The sequence below is a fragment of the Eublepharis macularius genome, chromosome 19, assembly GCF_028583425.1.
Source record: "Eublepharis macularius isolate TG4126 chromosome 19, MPM_Emac_v1.0, whole genome shotgun sequence".
Classification (NCBI taxonomy): Eukaryota; Metazoa; Chordata; class Lepidosauria; order Squamata; family Eublepharidae; genus Eublepharis; species Eublepharis macularius.
In genome coordinates, this window is record NC_072808.1 from 3,573,109 (window position 1) to 3,585,329 (window position 12,221).

At 44.2% G+C, this 12,221-nt stretch overlaps 1 protein-coding gene across 2 annotated transcripts in view; it reads left to right on the plus strand.

Annotated features, from left to right (window-relative positions):
* Positions 1-1,056: 1,056 nt before the first annotated feature.
* Positions 1,057-12,221, plus strand: part of GALNT6 (polypeptide N-acetylgalactosaminyltransferase 6) — a 56,390-nt gene continuing 45,225 nt past the window's right edge. Inside the window, exon 1 of one of the 2 annotated variants that reach the window (XM_055003693.1) lies at positions 1,057-1,076. The gene's annotated coding sequence lies outside the window, so the exon portion shown is untranslated. Of the gene's footprint in view, positions 1,201-12,221 lie in introns of both variants that reach the window. The other variant, XM_055003692.1, reaches the window with a different exon arrangement.

Below are 12,221 nucleotides of genomic sequence, written 5' to 3' on the forward strand. Positions count from 1 at the left end.
AAAAAAGGAGAAAAATGTCCTGCCCCCTTAGTAGAGGGTGAGAGGATGTTATTTACCTCCATGCCATGAAAACTGCGACTAACAAAATTTGTGGTAGGGTGTGAGCTTTCGTGACCCACAGCTCACTTCTTCAGTTTGTCTGTAGAAGTAGAAAAGAGCACAAGTTCAGTAGCGCCTCTAAGACTAACAAAATTTGTGGCAGGGTAGGAGCTTTCCTGAGTCACAGTATCTGAAGAAGTGAGCTGTGACACACGAAAGCTCACACCCTACCACATATTTTGTTAATCTTCTAGATGCTCCTGGACTCTTGTTCTTTTCTCCTGCTACAGACCCACTAACACGACTACCCATCTTGATCTACTCCACGTGTGTCTGCCAGAACTTGTTCCCAGAGTAGTTTGCCTAAACCCTTCAGGCAGGAGAACCATGTTCACCGCGGCGAAAGAAAACACGCGATCGAAGACTCCTCCAGCCCTGCCCTCGAGGCTTTTCCACTGGCGCCAGCCGCCTTCCCACCCGAGCATCAGGAGAGAGTCATGATTTTCTTTTTCAAAGTACTAAAGAGTCCGGTAGCACCTTTAAAACGAACCCACTTTATGGTAGCATGAGCCTTCGAGAACCACAGCTCTCTTCATCAGATGCATCTGACAAAGAGAGCAGTGGTTCTCGAAAGCTTATGCTACAATAAAGTTGCATCTGACGAAGAGCGCTGTGGTTCTTGAAAGCTTATGCTACAATTAAGTTGCATCTGACGAAGGGCGCTGTGGTTCTCGAAAGCTTATGCTACAATAAAGTTGCATCTGATGAAGAGAGCTGTGGTTCTTGAAAGCTTATGCTCCCATAAAGTGGGTTCGTCTTAAAGGTGCTACTGGACTCTTTATTATTTTACAACTCCAGAGTCCAGACTAACAAGGCTATCTCCTCTGGAGCTCTGATTTCTTGTCGTGGCGGGCGCTAGGACCCAGCGTCCGGCTCCGGGCGGCGAGAGGGCGGCGTTAGGACCCGGCGGCGGCGTGGCGGGATACACCTGTGCCCAGGGCGGCGGAGTCCCGGTGCCTCGCTCGGGTCGGCTGCAGGTGAGATGTCCGGCCGGGGCTGCTCCGCCTCCTGACTGCCCCTTGGCCGGCCAGCTAGCGCTGCATCGCGGGTGGCAGCCGCCGGCTCTCGCCTCCAAGCCCAGCTTGCCAGCCCTCTGCGGAGGTGAGTCTGGGGGCTGCCCTTGTGCTTCTCCGGGGCTGCCTGGTTCTGGGTGGACTGCGGCAGAAAGGACGAGGGGAGCCCGCCCAAGGAAGGGACCGCAGCGGAGTTCTGCAACTGTTGCCTTCTTGGGTATGAAGGGGGAGGGGGAATAGATTTTTAATTGTTCGACGGGGGTGGGGGTTTAGGCAGCTTGGGTGCTGGTAAAAACAAAACGGGGATGGGGGGGGTTGCATTGGAAAGCACCGGTGAAGCTAGGAAGAAGTTTTCACCTAGGACGGCAGAAGCTCTTTCTGCTTTTCCTGAGTTGGGGAGGTGAGCACAAGACCTACACTGGGTCGAGCAGTGGCTGTGAGACTCCAGTTTGAACTCTGGATTTGCAGTCTTTATTCTGGGTAGGAGAGCAAGATTCGGTCCAAAATAGTAGAGTCCAGTAGCACCATTAAGATGAACCCACTTTATTGTAGCACAAGCTTTCGAGAACCACAGCTCTCTTTGTCAGAGCTGTGGTTCTCAAAAACTTATGCTACAATAAAGTCGGTTAGTCTTAAAGGTGCTACTGGACTCTGCTATTTTGCAACTACAGACTAACACGGCTAACTCCCCTAGATTCAATCCAGTAGTACTTTAAAGACCAACTAGATCTCCAGGGTATGAGCTGTCAAGCTCCCTTTGTTAGATACCTCTCAAAAGCTCAGGAAATCTGAAGAAGTGAGCTGTGGCTCACAAAAGCTGATACCCAACCACAAATCACCGTCTGTTATTATTTGGCTTTTGCAATCACTCCCCTCTCCAAGTTATAAGGATAGATGGACTTACATTCTAGCTGTATCTGAAGAAGTGAGCTGTGGCTCACGAAAGCTCATACCCTACCACTAATTTTGTTAGTCTTATAGGTGCTACTGGACTCCTGCTCTTTTCTACTGCTTCAGGAAATCTTGATCTTTAAGGTGCTCCTGGACCAAAATGTTCTCCTGCAGACCAACAGGGCTACGTGCTTGAAACTACTCTGGATATCTTTCTCTCCCCCCCCCATTGCTTCTTTCCCTTTTCCCCACCTTGTAAAATACATTTTTTTAAAAAGTAAAAAGAGAACAAAGGGAGGGAGTGTCACTGAAGTGGCCCATCTTAGGTCTTTGCAGTTTATCCTTGCAGTTTGTCCCGCTTCTTGGATTGCACAAATAGATCAAGTGGCTAGTTAGAAAGAGAGAGCGCCGCTAACCCCCTGCAATGTTTCTCTTACTGTCTCTCTGGTACATGGATATCTTGGATTTTTTGAAATACTCTTGACCAGAGACATGCAAAGAATCTCTCTCTAAAAGCACTTTCAGTTCTCTTTAAAAAGGTTCTCTCTTCCCAACCCAGATTTTTTTTTTAAAAAAAAACAGTTAATTGCTTTGCTTTTAAGTAGGATGTTGGTAGCTCAAAGTTGCCTTTAGCGTTACATCAAAGTGTCCGATCCTGTGAACTGCAAAGAGGGTCTTGGATGCATGAGTTTTGGCTAGGATGACCTGATGCCATTCACGTTCCAGATCAGGAAATGCCCAGGCGATGGGTTGATCTCTTATCAGCTAACTGCTGGTTTGTTTGGTTTTTCAAACTATATGAAAATCAATTTCATGCAGCAACTTTCAGGTTCCTTTTCATTGTAACAGTATACTTAGCAATTCATACTGTGTGTGTGTGTTAGAGTGAAGTGCTTCACGTGATCCAACCTCGTAAGACAGAAAACGGCATTATTAACACATTACTGTTTGGGGGGGGGGGGGGGAGTTGAGCTTGGGTAGGTTGCCTGTGCAGTCCTAACAGCCATGATGTTTGATTCTGAACTGGGGATTTCCTGGTTCAGGGCACAGTGTTGCTATGCTGACTCACTAACTTTACAGCTCTCTGGTTGTAAGACTGGCTAGGGGACCGCGGAGTTAAAAGACACTCAAGCAAAGCTGAAGGAATTTATCCCTGCAAGCTGTTGTCAGTGGCACAGCTGGAACACGCAGAGTAAAAACAGTTCCTCTGAGCATGGATTTTCCTCACCCTGGAGCAGCTACAACCAGACACTTCACATCACCTGTGATTAAGAGGACCAATTTCCAGGACTCCTAATGTGCTCGATTTTGACAGTTCTTGCAGCTTGCAAGAAAAGGAAAGGGAGTAGAGCTGCCTACTTGGGAAAAGAAAACCGCCTTGGCTTGCTCCTCTGCCTTTAACAGCAGCTTGAGATATGCACAATCTACCAGGTGCAGGTTTTCTCAGCTTGGAGAGAAGCTTTATCACTTGCTAATGTCTGCAGAGTGAAGCTGCTGTTAAAATAGTTGAATCAGTAAGAACGTTTGCAGCTCTAAAAGTAAGTATCAAAATAACAGTAAAGGTTGAGGACTTGATCCCCATGTGATTTCAGTGCCCGACCCACTGTCTGCAGAAGAGCTTTGTAGGGCTTTTAGATCTCCCTACTATCAGTTGTACCCTCTCCCTGACTTCTACAATCCTAATTTGTTCATTGCAATCCTCATTTGTTCAATCCTAATACAGGTTTATGGAGCACATTACAAAGTTTTAAGTCCAGAATGGCAACAATGTTGGTCTGTTGCATTAAACATAAACAGGAGTGTAGTATGACTCCCCTGTTTTTACTACAAAGTTAGGTTTTCTTTGTAGATAAAAGTATCTAGACATCCATTTACATGTGGCATTTCCAAACTGGTGAATTGCAACCGATCCGTGAATCCTTAGATGAGGGATTCCATTCCCGCCCCAATCTGTTTACACAGAAAGGGTGTGGAGTTACCAATCTCTAAACATTAAATGTTTATATGATATGAATCCATTTTCCATTTATATATTGCTGGCAAAGGGTTACCTGTGGGTTCCTGGACAATCTGTTCCTATGGAAATATATTTTCCTATTCCAGCCTTACAGTTAATCATCTGAAGGCAAGACTGACGCCGGAGCATATTAATGTGTTATTTTTTCTTAATAAAAATTAGTGGCAGTGCTGATCTATGAGCACAGCAGACTGAAAACTTGTTAATGTCAAAACGATGACATTTCTTATGGTTTAAAATGATTGATTTATTCAACAAAATTGACATCCTTATTATAGGCCGGAGATGTTTTGTGATGGCCCACAGTTTGGTGCCCCTGATTTTATTCTGTATGTCCCCTAAAAGTCCTCTCAGATTTTAATCAAGCTGAAGTAAACTGTTGGCCCGCAACTTCACTTGTAAGAAAAACAGTAATGATTTAATGAATTAGAGAAATTCTACACTTATTTCTCTCTCTACTTGATTTGTGCAAATAATTTATGCATAATATATATATACATGTATGTATTTGTGTTTGCTGAGATGCCTAGGTGAGTGTCCTCTATAACTGGGAAGCCCTCATAGCTGTAGTAGAAACTTTTTCATGGAGCCTGACCATTTGAGTGAGAGGTGTTCCCATTTTCAGCAGACACATACTTCTACTAACTAGATCACTTCTCTGATAGTTAGAGCGCCTCTTCCTTTAGATGCCAGAACTGGCCGTCCCTTTTCTAGAGAATGCCGCAAACGGGCCGTCCCTTTTCTAGAGAATGCTGAAAACAGGCTGTCCCTTTTCTAGAGAATGCCAGAAACGGGCTGCCCCTTTTCTAGAGAATGCCACAAACGGGCCGTCCCTTTTCTAGAGAATACCAGAAACGGGCTGCCCCTTTTCTAGAGAATGCCGAAAACGGGCCGTCCCTTTTCTAGAGAATGCTGAAAACAGGCTGTCCCTTTTCTAGAGAATGCCAGAAACGGGCTGCCCCTTTTCTAGAGAATGCCAGAAACGGGCTGCCCCTTTTCTAGAGAATGCTGAAAACGGGCTGCCCCTTTTCTAAAGAATGACAGAAACTGGCCGTCCCTTTTCTAGAGAATGCCGGCGACGGGCTGTCCCTTTTCTAGAGAATGACAGAAACTGGCCATCCCTTTTCTAGAGAATGCAAGTGTTTAGGGAAATTGTTTCTCATTCGAAGACTGGAATTAATAGGTGATACCCTCCCATCCTGAGAGGGTTGCCAGATCCAGGCTGGGAAATTGCTGGAAATTCAGGGGGTGGAGCCTGTAGAGGGCAGGGTTTGGGGAAGGGAGGGACCTCAGAGGGGTATAACACCATAATGTTCACCCCTCAAAACAGCCATTTTCTCCAGGGGAACTGATCTCTGTTGCCTGGAGACCAGCTGTAATTCCGGGAGATTTCCACCTGGAGGCTGGCAATTCTAAACACAGGTGGCACTTTAGTGGTAATCATCTCAGTTGAAACTTTGGGGCATCAATCCACCTTAAAATGAATCCACATGAATTTTGTGGGATTCCCCACTGCCACCAAAAATGGGAATGGTTTTTCTGACGCCTTTTGGTTTGTGTCTAAGCATACCCTGATCTGGAGAATGATTCAACATTTGTTCAAGTTGTGAGTCATTTGCTAGTAACACATGGTGTGGCTCACAAGATAATCTGCCACAAGGTGACTGCGAACACAGTAACTGCCTAATTTGGGAGGCAAGGAATCATATGAACAGGGCTTTTTTTCAGCTGAAATGCGGTGGAACAGAGTTCCGGAACCTCTTGAAAATGGTCACATGGCTGGTGGCCCCACCCCCTGATCTCCAGACAGAGGGGAGTTTAGATTGCCCTCCATGCTGTGGTACGGAGGGCAATCTAAGCTCCCCTCTGTCTGGAGATCAGGGGGCGTGGCCACCAGCCATGTGACCATTTTTGCCGAGGGTGATTTAAACTTTTAAAAACTCCTCCTTTGTTCCAGCGGACTCAAAGTGATGTCATTGGTCCTGGGAGCGTGCACACATTTTGCGTGCACACATGTGGTACCAGGGGCACCACCTCCCGCCAAGAGTTGCACCCTGTGCTGGCAACCCACTGAGTTCCACCACTTCTTTTCCCAGAAAAAAAGCCCTGCATATGAATATACTTTCTCAAATAACTTAGTGCATGGAATTTTCTCACATGCATTCTTACCTTTACAGCTCCCATAATTTCAATTCCAAAACAGAAAAGCCTCATCTAATAAATTTCTGGCAATCAGGAGATAGTAAAGGAACAACCCTTACTGAATTTGCATCTATCTGATTAAGAATGGTAACTGTGAACCTGTCTGCAATCTCTTTGGAAAATATCTTGTTTTAAAAAAAAACTGTTAGATGTGTCCTCTGTTAGGGCAAAGGGAGATCTGAGTGTCACAAAAAATGGCATTGTCCACTTTGTAAGATGTTGATGTGGTGGCAAAGAAAAGGGGGAGAGAGATGAGGTTTGCACTTGACCAGCTGCATTCACAGCAGGTCAAGCTCCCGTGGCATGAATAGTGCTTTGGAAGCTAACCTTGGACCCAGATAGTAGCTGTGTAGGTCTTGGAGGTGGTGATGGGCAAAAGCCACGCCTGTTACCCCACATTGCTGGCCCCAGATGCACAGTGCACTGTCCAGCATCTTGGGGGCCTTGCCTTGGTTGCCTGGGCAACGGACAAGTCCGGAGTGACAAGCAAAATGGTCTGACTTTCCCCTTTTGGGGGCACAAACTGGTGGATTACCTGCCCTGCGTCAGGGTTTAGGCCCAGGATCTTTTGAAGTTCAATCTGCATGGGAGGTGAATGCATCTTGTCCCTACTAAACATCCACAAAAAATATGTATGCATAAATAGTACCAGACACCATGTTGTTCAAGCCTGTTACTTTAAAGACTGTAGCTGCTGAGGTATATTTTGTGCTGCAGTAACGTAGTGAAGGATAACTGGGTTTTTTCCCAGTTATCTTTACAAAAAGGACTTTTGCTCACTTAGTTTGGAAGAGAGAAATAAAGGAATACATCATACGATCTGGAAGTGAAGTCTTTAATCATTTGTTGGGTGGTTCGCAAAGTGATTCTTGATATCAGAACAGGGGTGTTAAAAGTTTACTCCTCTTTTCATCTGTGAATTGTTGGATGGTATAGGATTGAAATGTCCCTCCAGTGTGCACACACAAAAGAGTGTTTGACACATTTGAGAGCAAGGGTCTCCAACCTTTTTGACCCTGTGGGCACCTTTTGAATTGTGATCCATAGCGGCCACAAGAGGTGGAGCCAACCACAAAATGGATGCTGCAGGAATTGGGGCTACACACAAAGAGGATGCTCAAGTGCAATGCACTGGGAAGGAGGAGTGAAATAGCATAAAATCAAAGCTGTGGTGATAGCTGCTACTGAAACGTTTTTTTCATCCCCCCAGCCAATCAAATCTCCAGTGGCCAATCAGAAGCCCTACTGGACAAGAGTACCACCCACTTTCTAAAAATGCTTGGTAGGTGCCAAGAAAGGTGTTGGTGCCATATTGGGGACCTCTGTTTTAGGGTGCTCTTCTGTTTCATAGGTCCAGAGGAGTTAGCCGTGTTAGTCTGTAGTTGCAAAATAGTAAAGAGTCCAGTAGCACCTTTAAGACTAACCCACTTTTTTGTAGCATAACCTTTTGAGAACCACAGCTCGCTTCGTCTTCCATGCATCTGACAAAGAGAGCTGTGGTTCTCGAAAGCTTATGCTACAATAAAGTCATATAGCCTTAAAGATGCTACTGGACTCTTTACTTTTGTTTCATGTGTAGCAATGGGGAGGCCTAAATCCCCCAGACTTCTAAAGCATGCTCAGGTTCTGTGGCAGACACACAAAGGTTTCCTAGTAGAATATATTTACGTGGAAAGGGATGGTGGGGAAGTCTGAAAAAGTCTGGAAAACTTGCCAATTTCGTTGGAAAGTCTGAAAAACTGTGGGCGTAATATGATCAGTGAAAGCTTTGAAGTAACAAATGCACTGTATAAGATGAGAGAAGCTATTTTAAAAAAAATTCAAAAAGGTGAAAAACAACTACCATAGCCATCCTATGCACGCTGCTTAGGAGTAAAACACATTGGGTTTAGTGGGGCTATTTGAGAACACATGCATAGGATTGGGCCTCATGTTTTTATTTTACTATGCCAGAGGCCAATGTGCAACAGCTATGCAGGTAGCAATGTTGGCGTGGCAGTAAACGAACATTCCTTGGTTTAAAAAAAAAAAAAAGTAATTCGCATGCTTGTCTCCCAGGTGGCCAGAAGGCAGTGCCCAAATTAAGGGTTAATCTCAATGCTAGCCTGTCTGGAAAACTTAGCACCTGTCAGCTGCTTAAAGATAACAACCTACCTGGTGCAGAGTTGGTTGAGGCAAGGTGGAACTGGTTAGATTTCTTATGTTTAATATTGACTGATGACTGATAACTGAATGGGGGAAACAGCATAATAAGGAAGTGGCTCCAATGGGGTCATAAGCCATTCTTTCTCTCTCATTGGCTTGTACCTAGAACAGTGGGACAGAAACACGTAATGGTCACCGTGTCCTAAAATCTGATCAGTCAAGGGGGCTAAGGCTATGGTAACTGCTTAAGAGTAAGGCCCACCAAGGAACTTACTTGCTGTTAACCCAGTAGACAGAGCATTCTGTCTGGTATCTCACTGTGATTAGATGTGTCATATTGTAGATGAGATTAATGCTGAATTGGGGGAGAAGTTTTTTGAACCCAAGTATGGGGGTAGGATGAGTACACTATTGAAGCCTTGACTAGGAACTATAAGCTAATTACTGCTATGTCTGTGCCATTTTAGAAACAAGAGACTTTTTTTTTCTTCCATGACTCACAAGAGTGTCTATTGTTAGGGAAATGATGTCTGTGTGGAAGAAACTACTCCCCTCCCTCTTACTGGGGTGAACTCGGACCAAGCTCTTCTTTTCACTAACAGAGCCATTCCCCCCCTCCCCCAGGAGAGAACTGGGCAGCTATTAATAGTACCCCCTGGGCTGAATCAAGAAGAAATTGGCAAGTTTTACCGATTTTCTCTTGAGAGCCAGCACAATATATTGGCGGTTTGGAACTCCCTAGTGGTGGTAGAAAGTACTGTCAAGTCACAGCCAGCTTACATTAATGAGGGGACAGCTAGCTCTGTTGGGCCTCACTTTTGCCCTGAATGAAACGAGAGTGCTCCTAAAGAATACATTCAACACTCCACTGCCGCTTTCAGGAAAGCTGTTAAGGACCATAGACTTCACCGCTATGTCGCCTTATGTACTACCTGTTGTCTTAAATATGTGCTCCTATGAGCTACTTGTGCTTCATGTGGTCTAATATCAGCTCTAGAATGGCTTATGTTCTGTTTCAGCATTTCTTCAACTCTGTATTGGATTCTTGCTAATGCCATGTCTTTGTAAAATTATGCTTATTTACGCTATGGCATTGTTTGTGGAAATATCCTTGAAATGGACCGTACAGGTCTCACACTGTTTAATCCACCTTGAGTCTCAGTGTGAAAGGCAAACTATAAATGATATAAATAAATAAATTACTGGGCTTCAGGATCTCAGGAACCTCAGGGTTTTTAAGGACAGAACTTGGTCACCTTTGCAGAGAATGATATTTGGATCTGGAAAGCATCAAATTATGCGATTTCTCACTGGCCTTTGAACAGATATATTGTCTTGCTTTCAGTTGCTCATCTGTAAAATGGGGACAGCGGTTTCCCTCTGCCATCCACAGTATGGTTGTGAGAAAAAAAGGAGTTGATAAAGATATTACCACCTGTTTTATTATTTTATTATTTAATTCATTGATACACGTCTTCCTCCCCAATGGAAGAGGACCCGAATTATTGTTCACCCTCCTTTAACATTTAACATTTGATTTATACACCGCCCTTCAGGACAACTTAACACCCACTCAGAGTGGTTTACAAAATATGTTGTTATTATCCCCACAACAACAATCTCCCTGTGAGGTGGGTAGGGCTGAGAGAGCTCTGAAAGACCTGCGACTGACCCAAGGTCATCCAGCTGGCTTCAAGTGGAGGAGTGGGGAATCAAACCTGGTTCTCCAGATTACAGTCCTGCTGCTCTTAACCGCTACACCAAATTATCTCTCCTCCATTTTATCTTAACAACAATCCTGTAAGGTAGGTTGGGTTGAGAGAGTGTGACTGCCCCAAGATTACCCAGCAAGCTTCCATAGCAGAGCAGGGATTCAAACTTGGGTTTCCCAGATTGTAGCCCAACCCTTTAACCACTATCATGTTGAAGATCATGTGACAACTATTATACAGTTTTCTGTATTTGATACTAGCCCTATGAGATAGTGGCTGCTCCAAATGTACAAAGTACCTGACTTTTTTTTACCGTGTTTGTTTCCTGTGCTGGAATTAGGCCTGTTTTGGATCACCCTAGTTTTCCCCAATAGATCTCTCCTCCCTTAGGGAGAGATAGTAAGAATAAGCGTAAGATAGTAAGAATAACTGCAGCCAGATTCTCAGAGGTGTTTCCAAGCTGAAGTTTACAAAACACATTGTATGTTAAAGAGCTAGATAAAAGATTACTAATGACTTCCAGAGGAGTAAAAATATCTTAAACCCTGTACAAAATGAAGATAAAATCAGCTCCTCTCTAAGCTAGCATTGGCGTTCTGACCTGCACATCGCTTGCACAATCTCTAATGAACTGTAACTGAGATCTGCCACCCCCAGACCCTGGCACTTGTACCATCTCTGGGCCAAGCTACACATGACGAATGACACTTGAACGGCAAGTGGATTGAGTGGAGGGCAAGTGAACAGGGAGAAATACACTTGCTGTTCAAGTGTCATTCGTCATGTGTAGCTTGGCCCTGAGTCCCCTCCACACCCCAGATATTTGTCCATCTACCAGATACACTGGTGAGGTTTTTTGATGTAGAATTTCTTGCTGTGTGAGAGTTCATATTCAGCACACAGTACATGATGTGGGCTTCTGCAATTCTCAGATTTCATTTTGAAGACAAATAAAACTTGGTTACCTTCACGCATGAGAAGAAAAACTTGATGCTCCAACAACTGTTGGCACACATACAATTCTGCCCACATTCATACATGCGTACACATATGCATACTTTTTAGCCTTCTGCTTTCTTGATGATAAAAATGACAAAAAATGAATACTGGAGATACCTCATTGTTGAGCAGTTAATTTAAAAAGCCGCACTTGAAAATTAAAAATTAAAATTATATGTTATATGAGAATATTTCTCTCATCTTTCTGTCATGCTGCCCCCAAAGTTTACTTCATATGGCAATCAACATAGAAGTCCAATATAGCTTATCTTTCACTGTCTCTAAACATTGGTTTAAAGCTTCTGAGCTTTCCTTGACTCTGAGGGCCAAAAAGCTTGTTGAGCTGAGAGGAATGGTAAGGTATAGTTTTTTAAAAAAAAAAATACGCGTGATGAAGATTCCCACGTGTATGTCCTGAGTAAATTGCATGTGTGATTCTGACTGGAGCCACATGGGAAGGGAAGTTAACCCTTTTGCTAGTTAAATGCGGCTTGGCCCTTAAATGTGTAGCTTGGCCCTTAGTTTTGGTTGACATCTTGATATTTATTAGTGAGCCGTTGTAATCCAGTTGTTACAAATCCAGTTGTAGCATTGTGTGTTGGCATATGGAAAATGGTCGGAAGTTTAATAGAGTCTATCATGCTGTAAAAATCGAGGCAGATTTGGCCTACTCAGGGCCAAGCTACAAGTGACGAATGACACTTGAACAGCAAGTGGATTGAGTGGAGGGCAAGTGAACGGGGAGAAATACACTTGCCATTCAAGTGTCATTTGTCACTTGTAGCTTGGCCCTCAGGTGGCTGGACAAAAGAATCTATTGGAACCCACTGGTAGTCACTCACCACCTTGTGGAAGGACCTTTCTGAGGGCCAAGCTACAAGTGACGAATGACACTTGAACGGCAAGTGGATTGAGTGGAGGGCAAGTGAACAGGGAGAAATACACTTGCCATTCAAGTGTCATTTGTCACTTGTAGCTTGGCCCTAACAGAATATTCCCTCTTGGGAAAGGACATATTGGCCATTTTGTCTACGTATTAATAATATGATGCTGTTATTGTATGTGGTACCTTTACAGTAATATGATTTTTTAAAACGTTGTTTCTTGCTCCAAATAGCTTCCAATCTGACGGCCAAGCTACAC